At 32.4% G+C, this 17,669-nt stretch overlaps 3 pseudogenes; 2 read left to right on the top strand and 1 right to left on the bottom strand.

The window, feature by feature from the left end:
• The first annotated feature begins 1,607 nt into the window (after nt 1-1,607).
• LOC114370750 lies at nt 1,608-3,498 on the top strand (annotated as a pseudogene).
• A 2,925-nt stretch (nt 3,499-6,423) lies between these two features.
• On the top strand, nt 6,424-7,285 carry LOC114371834 (annotated as a pseudogene).
• Nucleotides 7,286-7,937: 652 nt separating this feature from the next.
• On the bottom strand, nt 7,938-12,290 carry LOC114370751 (annotated as a pseudogene).
• Nucleotides 12,291-17,669: the final 5,379 nt, after the last annotated feature.

Raw genomic sequence — 17,669 nt, forward strand, 5'->3', positions numbered from 1 at the left:
ATTTTTTGCACCCTAATACTTTTTTCTGGTTAGGCCCCTGCTTCCAGTTTCTCTCTACGACTCTACCCCAATGGATTGGTTAGTGCACCTCAAGAGAGACGTGTTTGGTAGACGCGGTGCAAAGAGTGCGTTTGGCACATAAAAACACCATTGCATTGCATGCCAACGCTCAACAAAATGATTTAGCTCTGTTTCTTTGTAGCATGAGAAAAAAGTGTTTTTTTGCTTTTGGTATTTGTAAGCTAAGGTTGCTACTTGTTAGTGTTGAGCTGCCTGTCTGGTCTGTCATTATTCATATGTTGCACTGTTGTAGTGTTCTTTTTAGCATTTTCTATGTTTTTTAGGTGTCGTTGGACATTTTTATGAATGAATTTAGTTTTAATTATATGGAATCTTCCCCCAATTAATGAGAAATGACTTCAACGCCGTGTTACATATTAATTAGCAGATAGTTGACATTCACCGAGTAAAACACAATTATTGACAATTAATTTTCTTTTAAGCGAACTAGTGTTGGACCTTGACCAAATAACAGGACCAAACTAAGTTTTTGGATCTTTAACCTACGTTACTCAATAAGGCCATTCATCGAGCGTTTCTTATGTTATGGGTTGTAATTTGGAAAATAGAAAATACGGAAAGATATCCGTTCTTTCTATAATAAGCCTCGCTTTCACTTCACAATAATAGATTTCCTCAAAAAAGTTTCAAGTATTTTATCATAAAAAAGTTGGTATTTCACGCATATTATTATTTAAAAAATTTAGAAAATGATAAGATAAGGAACAGTTGTTAGATTAAAGTTGTTTTAACTAGTAGTTAACACATTTTAAATTCTACTTTGAAGTGTGCAACTTTTTTTTCCCCCTCATTAGTATTTTTTTTAAAAATTCTTTTTCTGTCATATATAGAAAATGATCTTAAAGAAGAAGGCAAGGCTCTTACTTGTCCCCATTGAATCCGTTACAGATTAAGCCACAATGTACACAAGATAACTCTTGAAAGATGCTGCATCACAGGATTCTTGAAAAACCCAAGCCAATATGTGAGTGCAATAAATTTTTCCACATTATTATTAACTTGGTACTTATGTGTGAGTTCATCATCATGAATATGTGTGAATTATTATAAATTTGATATTTATTTTCAATTCCTACAAATATTAATAAAAATAAAAAGCTTGATGGTTATCATTTCAAATAGAATGCTAAGTTACGGCTTACAACAATCAGGATGTCTTTTTTGTTAAAAAAAGACTTTTTATTTTATTTTTATACAATGGATTTTGTTAATAGTGGCACACTGACACGTTAATTCATCAGACTTAATTAACACCAAATAACATATAAATACATTAAAAACATATGATTACATTTTGATTTTTGAGCTTTGCCGATTCGAAGCGGATTCCGTTTGAATAGGGATCGCAATCTTTACGAAGAATGAGTCTACATTACTTTCCTCTGTTCAGAATGCAATAACCTGATTTGAACCTACTTACGTTTACTTTGTAACAAATGGGATTATTTTAAAGTCAACTTTTGTTTAGGAGTCATGTATAAATTAAGTTTCCTTGTAACGGTAAAGCATCATCCAAAATTCTTTCTTGCCTTTCAATTCCATTTCTTGCCATATAATTTGTCATCACATTAATCCTAGAGACAATAATGGACAGTGCAAGTTGTGCACTGCTCATTGTCTTGACATGCGCCATGGTTCATGCTCTTGTTGGTTCATTCCTTGCTATGGCCACAAAAGCAAACCATAAGCTTCCACCAGGACCATCCAGTTTTCCCATCATAGGGAACCTCCTTGAATTGGGTGAAAAGCCTCACAAGTCATTGGCAAAGCTTGCTAAGATTCATGGCCCAATAATAAGCCTAAAGCTGGGACAAATAACAACTGTTGTTGTGTCTTCAGCACAAATGGCCAAAGAAGTGCTTCTAACCAATGACCAGTTTTTGTCAAACCGAACCATTCCACAATCTGTGTCAGTTCTCAACCATGAACAATACAGCCTTGCCTTCATGCCCATTTCACCTCTTTGGAGGGAACTCAGAAAAATATGCAACACTCAATTATTTGCCCACAAGTCTCTTGATGCTAGCCAAGACGTTAGGCGTAAGATAGTGCAACAACTAGTCACTGATATTCATGAAAGCAGCCAGATGGGTGAAGCAGTGGATATTGGAACAGCAGCATTCAAGACTACCATAAATCTTTTATCGAACACTATTTTCTCTGTGGATTTGATTCACTCTACAGGTAAAGCAGAAGAGTTCAAAGACTTGGTGACTAATATCACAAAGCTGGTTGGATCACCAAACTTGGCAGATTTTTTCCCAGTGTTGAAGCTGCTTGATCCACAGAGCGTCAGAAGACGACAGAGTAAGAACTCAAAAAAGGTGTTGGACATGTTTGACAACTTGGTTAGCCAAGGTTGAAGCAGAGGGAGGAAGGGAAAGTCCACAATGACATGTTAGATGCCATGCTCAACATTTCAAAAGAAAACAAGTATATGGACAAGAATATGATTGAGCATCTCTCGCATGTAATTATTCTCTTCTCTTATCCTCCGTATTGTCATTTATTTTAATTTTTTTTAATCGATAAATGTTAATTTTATTAGAAATATCAGTTGAGATTCTTTCTTCCTTTATCATTTTTTAACCATTTAACCAATCTTATATATCTGTTTTATTTATTTTAAATTATATTATTTTATGAATCACTATCTAACTTAGTAATTGAAATTTATGGTTGACTTGAATAGGATATATTTGTTGCGGGAACAGATACAACAGCATCCACCCTTGAATGGGCAATGACTGAATTAGTCCGCCACCCACATGTAATGTCAAAAGCAAAACAAGAGCTTGAGCAAATCACTAGTAAAGGTAATCCTATTGAGGAAGGGGATATTGGTAAACTCCCATACTTGCAAGCAATAGTAAAAGAGACATTAAGGTTGTACCCCCCAGTTCCATTTTTACTACCACGAAAAGCTGATAGGGATGTGGACATAGGTGGCTACACCATCCCAAAAGATGCAAAAGTGCTAGTTAATATGTGGACTATTTGCAGGGATCCCACATTATGGGATAATCCAACTATGTTTTCTCCAGACAGGTTCCTAGGATCTGATATTGATGTCAAAGGACGGAACTTTGAGCTAGCACCATATGGTGCTGGGCGCAGAATATGCCCTGGCTTGTCATTGGCCAATAGGATGTTACTGTTGATGTTAGGTTCTCTTATCAACTCCTTTGATTGGAAGCTTGGACATGACATAGAAACACAAGATATGGACATGGATGATAAATTTGGAATTACCTTGCAAAAAGCTCAGCCCCTTCGAATTGTTCCTCTCAAAATAAACAATTAAAGAGATGTTCATGATCTTTGTGTAATGTATGCTATCTGATTCATTTGCCTTTCTGACTCAAAAGTTATTTCATTTCTAGCTAAATGTAACAACAGATTGAGTAAAAAATAAATCATTTATACTATGAGCATGTGCATGTAGGATAGTTATGCTGAAATATCACTTATACTCTTTGGTGATCTCATATCATTTTTACTCTAATTACGTGATTCACATACTTTTTAACTAGCCAACGTGACAAAGTCATGGTTTCCTTTCTCCAGATAAAATTTTGTGTATTTGGAAAATTACATATGTAGGATGTAATGAATTGAGTGTTGGGCATATATTTATTCCAATACATGTTGGGTGCACAATACCGTGTTAAATGCTTACCACATTCATCGGTTTCGCTCGACAAAATGGAAGGACATAAGCTTACTGTTACATTATAAAATCTATCGACAGAAAACCTTGCTTTGTATTGTAGTTTAGAGTTTAGATTTAGATTCAACCTTTTCTTTCTCATTTTTCTTATTTTCACGTGTCTCTTTTTTTATCTTTATTTCACACCCATTTTATGTGGAAATGAAACAAAGTATTTTTTGTCTTCAAATTCGTTAGGCGTTACAGGATGATGACCAATTCAACAGTGATAAGCAGTACAAACTCAGAAACCCTCCAGTAGTCCAGTCAATTTGACATCGGTGCAAAGGAAATAGAAGCGATGTAAACTCTATCCGGCCATACTGTATCTTTTGCCATAAACTACATGTCTAATCAAATTTAATCACCATATAAAATAGTTTTATATTACTGTTTAGAAGTATAAATTATTGTTTGGATAAATTTTAATTAATGTAAAAGTCAATAAGTTTATCATAAATAATAATTTGTGATTAAAATATTATATAAAACTATGTTATATTGTGTCAGTCTATGTTCTTTTTTCTTCTATTTAGTACTCCATATATATGTTTGTTTATTAATTATTGAAGCATCAATTTATTAGTTTAATTAATAGCTTATAGCTTTCCAAAAATATATATGAAAGATGCTTGACTTTTTTTAGAATTTGAGTGTGTGGAAATTGGAGATTATCGTGTAAATATTTCTCTCGAAATTAAGTTTAACTAATAAGAAGCCATATGGCATGCAAAAGCTCAATGATGAAGCATTCAACAATATATTCAACGGATTCATAGACCTGGTCTTACTCTTTTACGTTGTTCCTCCACTGTCTTAGGTGGAGACACTGTATATCGTTCATTTTCAATTTCATAATTTCTTTTCTTTGACTAAAAATGATAAGGCCTAGTCATAAATTCTTTAAATAAGAAAAGAGTATATTATATTATGATATATATTGGTTTAGTTATAATCACTAAAATTATTATATACTAAGTATAAATATATAGAAATTCTAGTGATTATAGACTATCTTTATATAATAATATAAAAATAATAATAATCTATATAAATATCAAAATAATATATATATATATATATATATATATATATATATATAAGGTACAAATAGTAAATCAACCATTTTATGATAAATTTTTCTTCTATTTTTTTTCCACTAGTAGGACTAGTATTTTCGGCAATTGCAATAGCTTCTTTATTTCTTCATGTTAAAAAAAATAAGATTTTTTAAATACAGAAAATAAAGTCAAATTCTGGGGTTCCTTAACGTAGCAAAATTTTGGCATTCTCTTAGCTTATATTGAATATTTAATAGTGAGTGAAGTCAAATAAAATAAAATGGAGTGCAACAGAATAAACTCAGGATATTATTTAGATATATTTACAATAAAGCATAAATAATTTATATGAAATGAAATAAAGTTTGTTTCGTTTAATTTCATTTGTATTTTTTAAACAATAAAAAAGAAAATTTTATACCACGGTTCCAAATATATCCTAAATAACCTAACTCACTAACGATTTGAAAAGTAGAAAGACTTGGTTTTCGAAGCTTAAACTTACAAATTCAATGCGTATAACCAGTAAATTGAATTAACTTTTTTCATAATGATTACTTTGAAGGTTTCATTTCAAACACCCAAAAAAGCCAAGACTGGTTTGGAAAAGTCCGCCCAGGCTTCAGCATACCCACTACCTATAGGAATGAGGATCAACTATTCAACATTAATTTTGAAGATTCTAATTTTTCAAACACTTAATAAAAAAGAATTATTTATTTTAATTTTTCTTTTCTTATTATATCCCTACTACTTATTATAAGTTAATGTAAATCACATTCAATTCCTAAAGATAAAAAAAATATCACTATCATCTATCATACTTTTTTTATTTCTTTCACTAAATATCAAATAACATTTTTAATTATTCAAAAATCATGTTTTGTTTGCCATTACTGACATATATTTTGGATAAGCTCACAAACTATGGGCAGAATGAGTCTACCACTCTACGTAGAAGGTCAACTCTAGATCTTATGTTGACGATAATCTGAACTTGGCATATACATAGCATATGACTATGTCTTTTTGACGTTGATAATAGAGTAGCATTATTATTCAAGTTATATGGTGTTTGACAAATCATGTATAAATCGAGTTCTGATAGGAAGAGGTAGATAATTTTGGCACTAATTCCGTTAGTGGGTTTCTGCAGTAGTGATCTATTCTGTTATGAGCAATAGTGCTCTATGCGTAATTCTGTTAGTCCTATAGTGCTCTCTATTAGTGCCTTAGAGATTCTGTTATTAGCTTTTGCCTTGTTGCAAAAGCATATGACTATATATATTGGAGGTGTATTAACAGAAGGATATGCAAAAAATGATAAGGAAATTCCTCCCCCCACTGTCTTAAGCTTCTTCCTCCCTCTGTATTCTGTATTCCGGAGGCTTGTCTTGGTCCTCGAATTCCAATGCTTAACATTATTATTCAAGTTATATGGTGTTTCACAAATCATGTATAAATCGAGTTCCATAGCAATGGAGAGATGCATCAACCAAACCAACATTTCCTCTCTTTCCCTCGAAATTGGTTAGCAATTCAGTTGCATCGTGCTAATCCTTTAGACAATTATGGAACATTGCAAGTTTTACACTGCTCATTTTCTTGACATCTGCCATGGTTCATGCTCTTCTTGGTTCATTCCTTGCAAGAGTCACAAAAGCAAACCATAAGCTTCCACCAAGACCATCCGGTTTTCCCATCATAGGGAACCTCCTTGAATTGGGTGAAAAGCCTCACAAGTCATTGGCAAAGCTTGCTAAGATTCATGGCCCAATAATGAGCCTAAAGCTGGGACAAATAACAACTGTTGTTGTGTCTTCAGCACAAATGGCCAAAGAGGGCTTCTAACCAATGACCAGTTCTTGTCTAACCGAACCATTGCACAATCTGTGTCAGTTCTCAACCATGAACAATACAGCCTTGCCTTCATGCCCATTTCACCTCCTTGGAGGGAACTCAGAAAAATATGCAACACTCAATTATTTGCCCACAAGTCTCTCGATGCAACAACTAGTCACTGATATTCATGAAAGGGGCCAAATGGGTGAAGTGGTGGATGTTGGAACAGCAGCATTTAAGACTACCATAAATCTTTTATCAAACACCATTTTCTCTGTGGATTTGATTCACTCTACAGGTAAAGCAGAAGAGTTTAAGGACTTGGTGATCAATATCACAAAGCTGGTTGGAACACCAAACTTGGCAGATTTTTTTTCCAGTGTTGAAGATGGTTGATCCACAGGGCATCAAAAGATGGCTGAGTAAGACCGTGAAGAAGGTGATAGAAATGTTTGACAGCTTGGTTAGCCAATGGTTGAAGCAGAGGGAGGAAGGGAAAGTCCACAATGACATGTTAGATGCCATTCTCAACATTTCTAAAGATAACAAGTATATGGACAAGAATATGATTGAGCATCTCTCACATATGTAATTAATCTCCTCTCTTCCCTCCTCCTAGCTATTTTCATTTTAAATTGTTATTTATGAATGACTATAGTGGACTTATAGTAACTGAAATTTATGGTTGAATTGAACAGGATATATTTGTTGCGGAAACAGATACAACAGCATCCACACTTGAATGGGCAATGACTGAGTTAGTCCGCAACCCACATGTAATGTCAAAAGCAAAACAAGAGCTTTAGCAAATGACATGCAAAGGTAATCCTATTTGAGGAAGCAGATTTCCTGTTCCTGTCAAAATAAACAACTAGAGAGTTGTTCGTCTCTATGTGTAATTTATTATATGGTATGTTTGCCTTTGTCCATCAGGAGTTATTAAAAGAAAGTGAATTCCTTCACGGTAGAAATGTCTAAGACAGACATTACCTATCAAAACATTACTGAATTTTCTCTTTTTTCTGCACCTTAGTTTCTTTCTTTGGGTCCAAGCACATATCCATCCTTATTCTAGCAACAGTTACATTAATTCAGAAAAAGAATTTCACCATCCAAATTACAATAAGTTTGTCAGGGTATAAGTCATTAATATTAGGTCCAAATAGAGCCTAATGAGTCATTGCTGGAACGGGTGATAACTGATAACAGTAAAATACTAAAATTTAATTTGTTGAATGGTCATTTTCACTTCTATTCTTCTAGATGTTGAATACACTCATTCTTCAAGATCAGGATAGATTCAAAAAGAAAAGCATAAAATCATATTCCATTAATAAAGTGGCCTTCTAAATTATTTCAGAAGTATGCTGCATAAGCCATAAGTAACAAATTTCCTTTCTTTTCTTTTGAAGTAATATTTATTTGAGAATCACAATCTGTATCACAAGGATCACTGGTTTCGCCAGTTAAAATCCACCACTTGAAATCAGGATTCAAAAGTAAGACTTTCAGCTTCCTGTCTGATTGACTCAAACAGCACAGAGGACAGATACCACTCACCAAAGCTTGGGAAAATAACCTGTACCATATCAAAACAGAACTGTCAACTAAGAGAAACTTCTAACATAATGATCGCGACCCATAATCTCAGTTGGCATCAATCAAAACCAAATCAAACAAGAGAGTAAATTAACAAAAACATGGGAATATTGTTGCAAGTTTTAAACAGACATTTCTATACACTTTTACCAAAATTTGTAAGAAAACAATGAACTTACTACAATAAGCTTTCCAGCATTTTCTGATCTTTTCGCTATCTTAATGGCAGCTGAAGCTGCAGCTCCAGATGATATTCCAACCTAGTATAATATTTAAAGTATAGGTTCAACAAATTATACAGGTATAAAAAGAATATAACACAATGAGTTCCTTATTCGTTTTCCAAATTCAAATATGAATCATGAAGGAAACTCAATAGATAGCTAACTATTAGAGGAACAAGTTCAATTTGCTGCTTCTAGAGGTTTAGAACTTACAAATAGGCCTTCTTTAAGTGCAAGAAGTTTTGCAGTTTCTATAGCTTCATCACTTGATATCTGCCAAATCACACATCCATTGTTTATAAAAAATCTTAAACTGTTACAAATGTCCAAACAAAAACTGCAACATAATGACAAAATCATATCTTTCTAATAATTATATTCACACAGAAAGTTGTCCATATTTACACCATGGTGCAGAAATCAGAACTTAATCCACAAGGCATCCTAGATTCCCTTCTACCCAAAACAATATTTAGTCTAACATGATGTAACGGCACCATTCAAAAAGTTCACAATTGGCTATTTGCAGTTTCCCCACAAACTGAAACTTTGCCCCAAAGCGGCAAAATGACCTAAAGGGGTTAGTTTTAGAAACTAATTCCCTAAATAGGTTAGTTTTAGAAACTAATCCCCTTAGGAAAAAGTTACAAAACAGACCTATTTAGGGAATTAATTTCTAAAACTAACCCCTTTAGGTCATTTTGCCCCTCAAAGCCCTCAACTCACGACTTCGCGGAGAAGGAGAGAACCATAATACTTAATATATAAAAAGTGTATAGCAGAAACTAACTGAATAAAAAATAAAGAATGTACACCAAAACTGGAAATGCTTAATTAGTAGCAATACACAATACATCAATATCACAAAATTGATATTAAAACAAGAAACTACAGTATCAAGCCCATATATATGAATTGAAAATTATAAGAATTTCAAGTAATTTATCAATTATCAGATGCAATAACCATATACACAGGAGTTATCACATTGTTTCCTAAAACTGCACATTGCATTTCCAAACAACTTTAGAATAAGGTTATAATATTTCATTATGTATATATTTGTGAAGTCTTAAAAAGTATGATGACTATGCAAATAGCATTAAAAGCTTACTTGAACTACTTCATCTACAAGGCTAACTTCCAATACTCCAGGGACAAAACCAGCACCAATCCCTTGAATCTTGTGTGGACCTAGATGTTCACAATGGCAATATGCTCATTCGCAACAGCTTAAAGAGCATGTTCTTATCACAACTTTAAGTTTTTATTATAAAGTAAAACCATTCAACTTGTAGTAAGTAACTACCAGAGGGAAAACAAACAGGAAAACGTATAAGAGCAAACTAATAATTTAAAGTAATAATATTTAGAGAACGGAAAAATTAAATCTCATTAAGGAAAGCATGCGATAATCCAAGTGCTGCAGAAAGGAAAAACATATTTAAGGAAGATTGCTTTATTTAGGTGTTATTCTGTTATTTTTAGAAATTTTAGAATTTCCTCACATAGTTTTTTTCATTATTCTTATGTTCTATGCTCTTACGAAAATATTATTATGTTATGATTTTCTGTTTTAATTTAATTAGTATTTCATATTATATGAAATTAAATCTAAATTAGGATTTTTTATCTAATTATGATTTATGTATGAATTTGATTATCTTGGGGTTACTAGTACCTTTAGATGCCTTATGTTATTCACACCTTTGGCATAATTGTAATAGTAAGATTTCCTTTCCATCAGAAAGCATCTGAGATACTAGTCAGGGAAGTACTCTGCCCCCAAAAGAGTACTACTAGGTTTTTCTATATCACCAAAAGGCGTTCTGGTCTGCTCAAGTGACAATCACCTTCTAATAATATGAGCAAGCAGATCAAGACAAAAATGTCATTCCTGAATGTTAGTAAAGGATATATAAATAATATAATCTAACAATTCCAATAGAATCACTTCTGTAATGATAATACACTTTAACATGGAAAAGTAAGGCAATCACCTAATAATGAATAAAAAGAAAAGTAAATAAAAAAAATCTACTTGCCATGCAACATTTTTATGGTTCATGTGAGAAAGTAATCACAATGAACATATTATCAGTTATAACAATCAATCAAAGCATGTGTTATAATTCACCAGGTTTTCCTCCAGAGAGTACTGGACTTTCAACTGGTTCCACACTATAGAGCTGCATAAAAATAAAATAAAATAAATAAAAAACAATGAGAAAGGGGGATAACTAAAGTCAACAGCTGTAAATGAGAACCAAAATATATATCTCCATTCTCAGGAAAAATTACATGCACATATTTAAGCATATATACAAATTTAAAAACTAACCTTTATATTAGGATTCTTCTCTTTAAGAAATTTCCCTACACCCGTTATGGTACCACCAGTACCTATACCACTAACAAGTGCATCAACTTTCCCTCCTGTGCCTTCCCATATCTCTGGACCAGTGGTTTCATAATGTACCTACAAATACAATAATAAAAAAACGTGTCACCCAAGTTGTCAAGCATCCACTGTTGCAGTTACATAACAAATTTTTTAGATTACCTTAGGATTGGCAGGGTTTTTCAAATTGCTGAAGTATGCAGCTGTTGGGAGTCTTATCTAATATCTCTTCAGCTTTCTGAACTGCCCCTTTTATTCCCTTTGTAGGATCTGTCAGAACCAACTCAGCTCCAAAAGACAGAAGAATGGTTCTTCTTTCAAGACTCATTGAAGCAGGCATTGTGATTATAAGCTTGTAACCTTTGGCTGCTGCCAGGATGGCTAATCCAATCCCATTATTACCACTTGTTGGCTCAATAAGGATACTCTTCAGTAAAATAAGATAACCCACATGCAACAGAAACGATACTTGTGAACTCAGGATACACCAAATTAATGCCAACATTTTTTAAATGACTGCTATGAAATTTAGTAAGGTTTATTTTGTAAGTTGAATATGAGAAAATTTGCACATTTTATTGCAATTAGGGCCACATGCTCACATCTATCATTCATGTGATGCCTTTCATACACAAGCGACATAACTATAAAATAAATACAGAATACACTCAAAATAGATTTCTCTTGAGGGCAAATTATAGAGGTAGTGATCCTGCATATATGAAATACCTTTCTTCTCCTTCTATTTCCCAAGGGACATTTAGACTTCTCAATTACTCACGATAAGTTATTTGTGACAATTTTATAAATCATAATTAAATTCCTGGCAATAAAAGCAACTTCACTTTGCTCCTAATCTGGATAAGATCTTTACTAATTTGTTAGAAGCTTCACTATTGATGCCCAATCCTTGGCGATTTTTTTGTACTAACCTGTCCAGGTGTGATAAGTCCCTTCTCCTCTGCATCAGCAATCATACTATAGGCAATCCTACATTTATAATGTACATCATAGGAACAAATCACAGTAATTCCAAAACATGTAAAAGCAAGAACCAAAACTCAAATGATAGTAGCAAGGATGAAAGAAACCAAAATAATCATTACCTGTCTTTTACACTAGAGCATGGCTCCATCAACTCCAGTTTGGCAGCAACCCGCGCAGCAGAACCATCTGCGATTTTATTCAGATATACTAATGGGGTTTTGCCGATCAACTACATAAAAATAAACAATACGTATCAGTATGCATTCTAGTTAGAAACACTGAAATATAGAAACAACACGATTTAAAAAATTCATAGAAAATGTAATCAAAGTGCAGAAAGTCACCTCTGTACCATCTTTGGCAATTCCAGACTTTTCAACTGCCATGATATCAGCTCACTACAATGCAGGAAAACAACGAAAAATATTAGCATCCAAATGTACCTTAATCCACAAAGCTACCAATTTTATTTAGTCTATTCTATCAATGGAATCTGAACTATTTCTAAAATATGAAATCCACCAAGTTTCTGTCTTTGTTTGGCAATTAGCCTTAAAAATTCAAACCACTTCAAAATTCAATCAGGGTCAACAAGAACAACTGCTATATCCTTTTATTTTTGTTCAAAACTCAATGACACCACCTTCCTCGGGAACCATACGACTGGAAAGATTACAAAAATTAAAAAGTTTAAACCACGCGTTTCACTAACAAAAATGGGCATAACTAGCATTTATAAATTAGAATTCTTCAGTGGTGATGTGAATGTGATGAAGAGAAATCCTAGTATAGATGCCTAATTAGAAATTAAGCCTAACTGATGGGAAAAGATTGGAGAGAAAGAAGAGTCAGTCACCTTTGGAAATGACAATAGCACAAGTCTAGCGTGTGGCTTAACAACAAATCTGTCTACATTTAATAGAGATATTATTTTCCTTGCTTCGGAAACTTTGCTAAATCAGTTGGTGCCAGTAGACAGAATTTGAACATAGCCAAATTCTCGTACTGATTAGTTTAAAAGATGACACCGTTATTTCTTAAGCATATCATAGTCAAACATACGTGGCTGTGATGCATGCAAAAATATATTGTAGCTCTGGAATGGATAGAAAGAACATTTTCAAATTGATTTTTTATTTTTATTTTTTGAACGATGATTTTAAACAATATTTGGCACACTGAATTTAGAACCAAAAAGAAGGAAAATACATTAATGTATTTGGACACCATTGATATACCAAGTAGTATTATTTTTTTTAATATATTAACTCGCTTTCTTTTTATTAATTTTCTTTTTCCTTTGTAGTACAGAACATTGCATGCATGCGAACACGTCGTGATATGCTAACCTGGCGGATAGAGCCATAAACATAAACATCGAATTGAAGATGAATCATTCCAATTTTCTTCCGATGTCTTGAATTTTCTGTATGTCCAACAACTCTTATGGTGCAATTTTCCCCAAGCCCCGTAGTGAATAGCGTGTATCACCACGGTCACCATCACAAACATTGCTTAGCAAATAACATCCACAATTTTATTATAATTATATATAATATATCCCTAAATGTTTAAAAAATAATTTTATTTACATTCACACTTTAAAAAAAATACTAATATTAAAAATATATAATATAAATAAATATGTGCATTGCACATATCTAAAATCTAGTATACATAAGTAAAAGAGAGACTCATTCAAGTAATTTTATTCGTTGAACAACATTACAATTTTACAATAGTAGTCATGTTTTCTTTTTGTCAGTAGTAGAAATAATATGTAAACGAATTTAATTATCCTAATTGTACTTAATGAAAAATTAAGTTACTTACATTAATACTATTTATATATAATTTTGATAATTAAATATTAATTTTTATAATTTTAATTTAAGTAATAAATTTTTATGTATTATATAATTTTTTGCTTTAAATTAATAATTAAAGATAAAATTATTAAATATATTATTATTATTATTATATATACATCAATATAATTTTTTATAATTTAATTTTATTCAAAACTTAAATACTATTATAGATGTTATAATAATAATATGTTATTAATTTTTTCTTACCAATAACTAGTTTTCAAACAAAAATGTATTAAATGGTTATAATCTAATATCATTTTAATCTTAAATATTTTATAAATATATAAATACTATAATAATACCATTTAATATTTTATTAGTACTTATTTTTAACTTTTTTTTAAAAAATGTTACTTTGAAATATATTTCATGAATTTTTTTAAAAGTAATGATTTTATAATGTGCTTAAATTTGAAATAATTTACAATATTTTACTTAAATAAATAAATAAATTATTATATATATATAAAAACTATTCTTAATTTTTTTGATGTAGTTATTAAAATATATTTTGTGAAAATAGATATTAAAATAAGGAACTAATTACATATGGTGGCCGGGCTTTACATGAGAATTATTTAGAGTTAAAAAAATTTAGTGTGTATAACGGATAAGTACTCAAGCAGGACGATAAGATGCCTATAAGGACACCTAACGTGCAAAGTAAAATGTCCTATGAAGTCAAATATCCTTTGGATCATATGTTCGCATAGTCAGTATAACATGTTTTGGCCTTCAACAACCGGGTAACATTGGACAACGATGGTTAAGGAACTTATTTAAAGATAATTCTCTAATCAAAAACACTTAAACAAGATTAAGATGCGTATTACTTGGTAATCAGGACATGCAAGCCTAATAAGATTAGTATATAAAGAAAATAAGTCCCAACCATTATGCACTTGAATATTCACTTAACATCATTCATAATTCTGAATCGAATCTTACTTGAACGTGAAAGTGTGCTTAATCTCTTTTTTTGACTCATACATATCAGAGATATAAACAAGTTATTACCAGAAGAACCATTCGGTGCAACAAGTGACTTTTCTGTTTTCGACAGAAAAGGTAGTGTCCGGTTTATGTGGGACGGTAACAGTTTGAAAGAGTTGAAAACATAGTTAATTGCTTTTCTGGTAGACAGTAACAGTTTCTGATATATCTAATTTATTATACTTGTCATAATTCGGATAGTTTAGCATATTGGTACGTGCCAACCATGCATATATATCAAAGTAATTAAGCAGACAATTGAACGGTTTGAAGGACACAAAAAACAAGCATCAATGCTCGATTTATTTATTCGTAGTAGATAGAAGATAGGTGGAGCTCAAGTTATTATAGTAGTTACATGACCCGATACATTCTACGCTCTTAAAACATATATATATATATATATATATATATATATATATATATATACTGTGAGCTCTTACAGCATACATTTTAGTACGTAGTTATTCAGTAGAGAGTGCCAAAGTTTGAAGACAAATGACCCTTTCTTCCCTTACTCCCCTCCTCCTTTTGATGAGGCTGAGCATCCAAAAAGTAGGATTCCCTTTGGTTCTTTAATAGCTTCTCAACATCTTGTGCAGACCCAGGGAACGCAAGCTCCTGAACTTGTCGTTAGATCGAGCTGCTCAAGTAGAAAGGGTTCTCCTCAGTCCTCATCCTCTCTCAGCTGTAATGAGACGCAAACTGATGCTAGAAAAACAATTCCAAGCAACAAAGGAAACCGCACTCTCATAATAGTAGCTAGCTACGTACTCGCTCTCTCGATGGATGATATGATGAAAAGACGGAGTGAGATTAATTAGGGGTATTTATAGTTATACAAGAGAAAGCTAACTCTTGTTAACATGCGTGGACATTTGGCCACGGCACGGCATGCAGATTGACGTGTGTTGGTGTTCTTTGGTTGCCTTTTGTCTCAATTTCATGAACTTGGACGTGGTTTTGGAAAGGATACTCAACGTTTTGCTCTTTACATCGGTCTCTGTTCTCGGCTTTCGTTCGCATGCATGATATATCCAAAGAGACTGTATACTCTTATGCATGCTACTCCATCCGGTACCATCAATAAAACAAAAATACGTACACAACCATTTAACTATATATATGCCGGAGGATATATAGATAAGTAATGGATGCCTATCAAAACAAGAACGTAAAAATTTCAACTCTTATATATTTGTATGTAAAAAGGAGTGGTTTGGAGTTACAACTTTAATTAACTCCACTCCACTTTCACAATTCCGAAAATATTTTATTAATAAACTCAATTACTCAACCAAAACATATATATTTTTCCTTTACCGAAATAGAGAAACATATTTTTATTTTTTCCAATGAAAGTCGGGTTGGAATTACGTCCGTACGATTTGATTTTTATTTTCGTTCCTAACTCAAGACAATGCAACAATGTAGGGCACAGGCACCTTTCATTCTAACAGCAGTACACCACACACCTCAACATCTATTCCAACACCAGTACATCTCACGCCTCACCCCCATCTTAGAGACAGCCCCAAAGACAAAAGACACGAGAGATGACAACCCTTCAATTGGGTTTGGGTGTAATCCAATCACCCTTCACTCTTCCCAAACAAAAGCACTAAGCATTCCCACCACCAACAAGCCATTATGATTATCCAAACAAGGATAAACTACTCATTGCTATTAGCAACAGCCAATGATTATTATCTAGGTATTAGATAAGTAGATAACCTTCTCCATATAGAAGTATTAATAAGAAAAGAAAATAATAAAATAAAATAAGTTGAGTTTATTCTCTAAGTTAAAAAGTAGTTTAAAAACACTTTTATACAAATTAATTTTAACCGACAACTTTTAGTGAAGTTAGATGATAACTTTATAAAAGTTAAATGTATGAGTTTTTTTGGTACAAAAATGTATGAGTTAATTATAACTTATATAGAGTTTTTAATTATTTTTGTTTTTGTTTTTTTTTTCCTTCTATAAATACTTGTGAAAAAAAATTTATCTTGAACAAGCCAATCAGTTTTGTTTTTCATAATAATAAGTTGTTAATTCAATTGAAATTATCAACCAAAGTATTGGATTTGAATAATAAAAAAAGTGATTTAATCATCGATAAAACAAATAATTAAATACTTTTCACCAATAAGGTGATTAAAAAAATTGTTTTAACGTGACCTGCGTTGTCTTTGTTTAATTTTAATCTGCATTCCCTTCATGCGGTTTTTCATCTATGGTAAGTCACCAGTAGCAAAAACGTTAACAGGCTTCCGATGCACAGGCACAACAAATTTTGATCAAAATTAAATGGTAAGTCACCTGTAGCAAAAAAAATTAACAAAATATGGATAATGATTAGTGAGTGTCATTTCAATATTTCATGTAATAAAATCAACTACTGAACGCTACTTAAATTTAAATATAATACACAAGGTTGAAATCCAAAGCGGTTGAAGTGAAGTTCACAGTTGACAAATGTTTAAAATCTTAGCTGGGCTAGCCTTGCTCCAGAAAGGCAACTAGGCTTTTTCATGTGAGAAAACAGTCCATGCATGATGTCCCCCATGAAAATGCTAGAACCTCAGAGAAGGTGCTTAATTGGTTTATATCCTTCATTCAATAGCCAATTATCGACCACATATTGACCACCACCAAATGAAAATGGAGGCCCCTAGTTCAATTTGGCTGAATTTCCTTTTTGGTTTTGAAGCTTCCACGATCCATTTTTTCTTCTTTCCTTGGAGTGTAAATCACGTCTTGAAGTGAGCCAAAATTGCCCCTACACCAACAACTCTAGAAGCTAGGCCAAACTTCATATATTTAGAAACGGAATGCCCCATCAAGCTTGCTATTTTCCCTATGTGCAATAATGCAAGCAAAATGGTTCATGAT

This window comes from Glycine soja, chromosome 10, assembly GCF_004193775.1.
Source record: "Glycine soja cultivar W05 chromosome 10, ASM419377v2, whole genome shotgun sequence".
Taxonomy (NCBI): Eukaryota; Viridiplantae; Streptophyta; class Magnoliopsida; order Fabales; family Fabaceae; genus Glycine; species Glycine soja.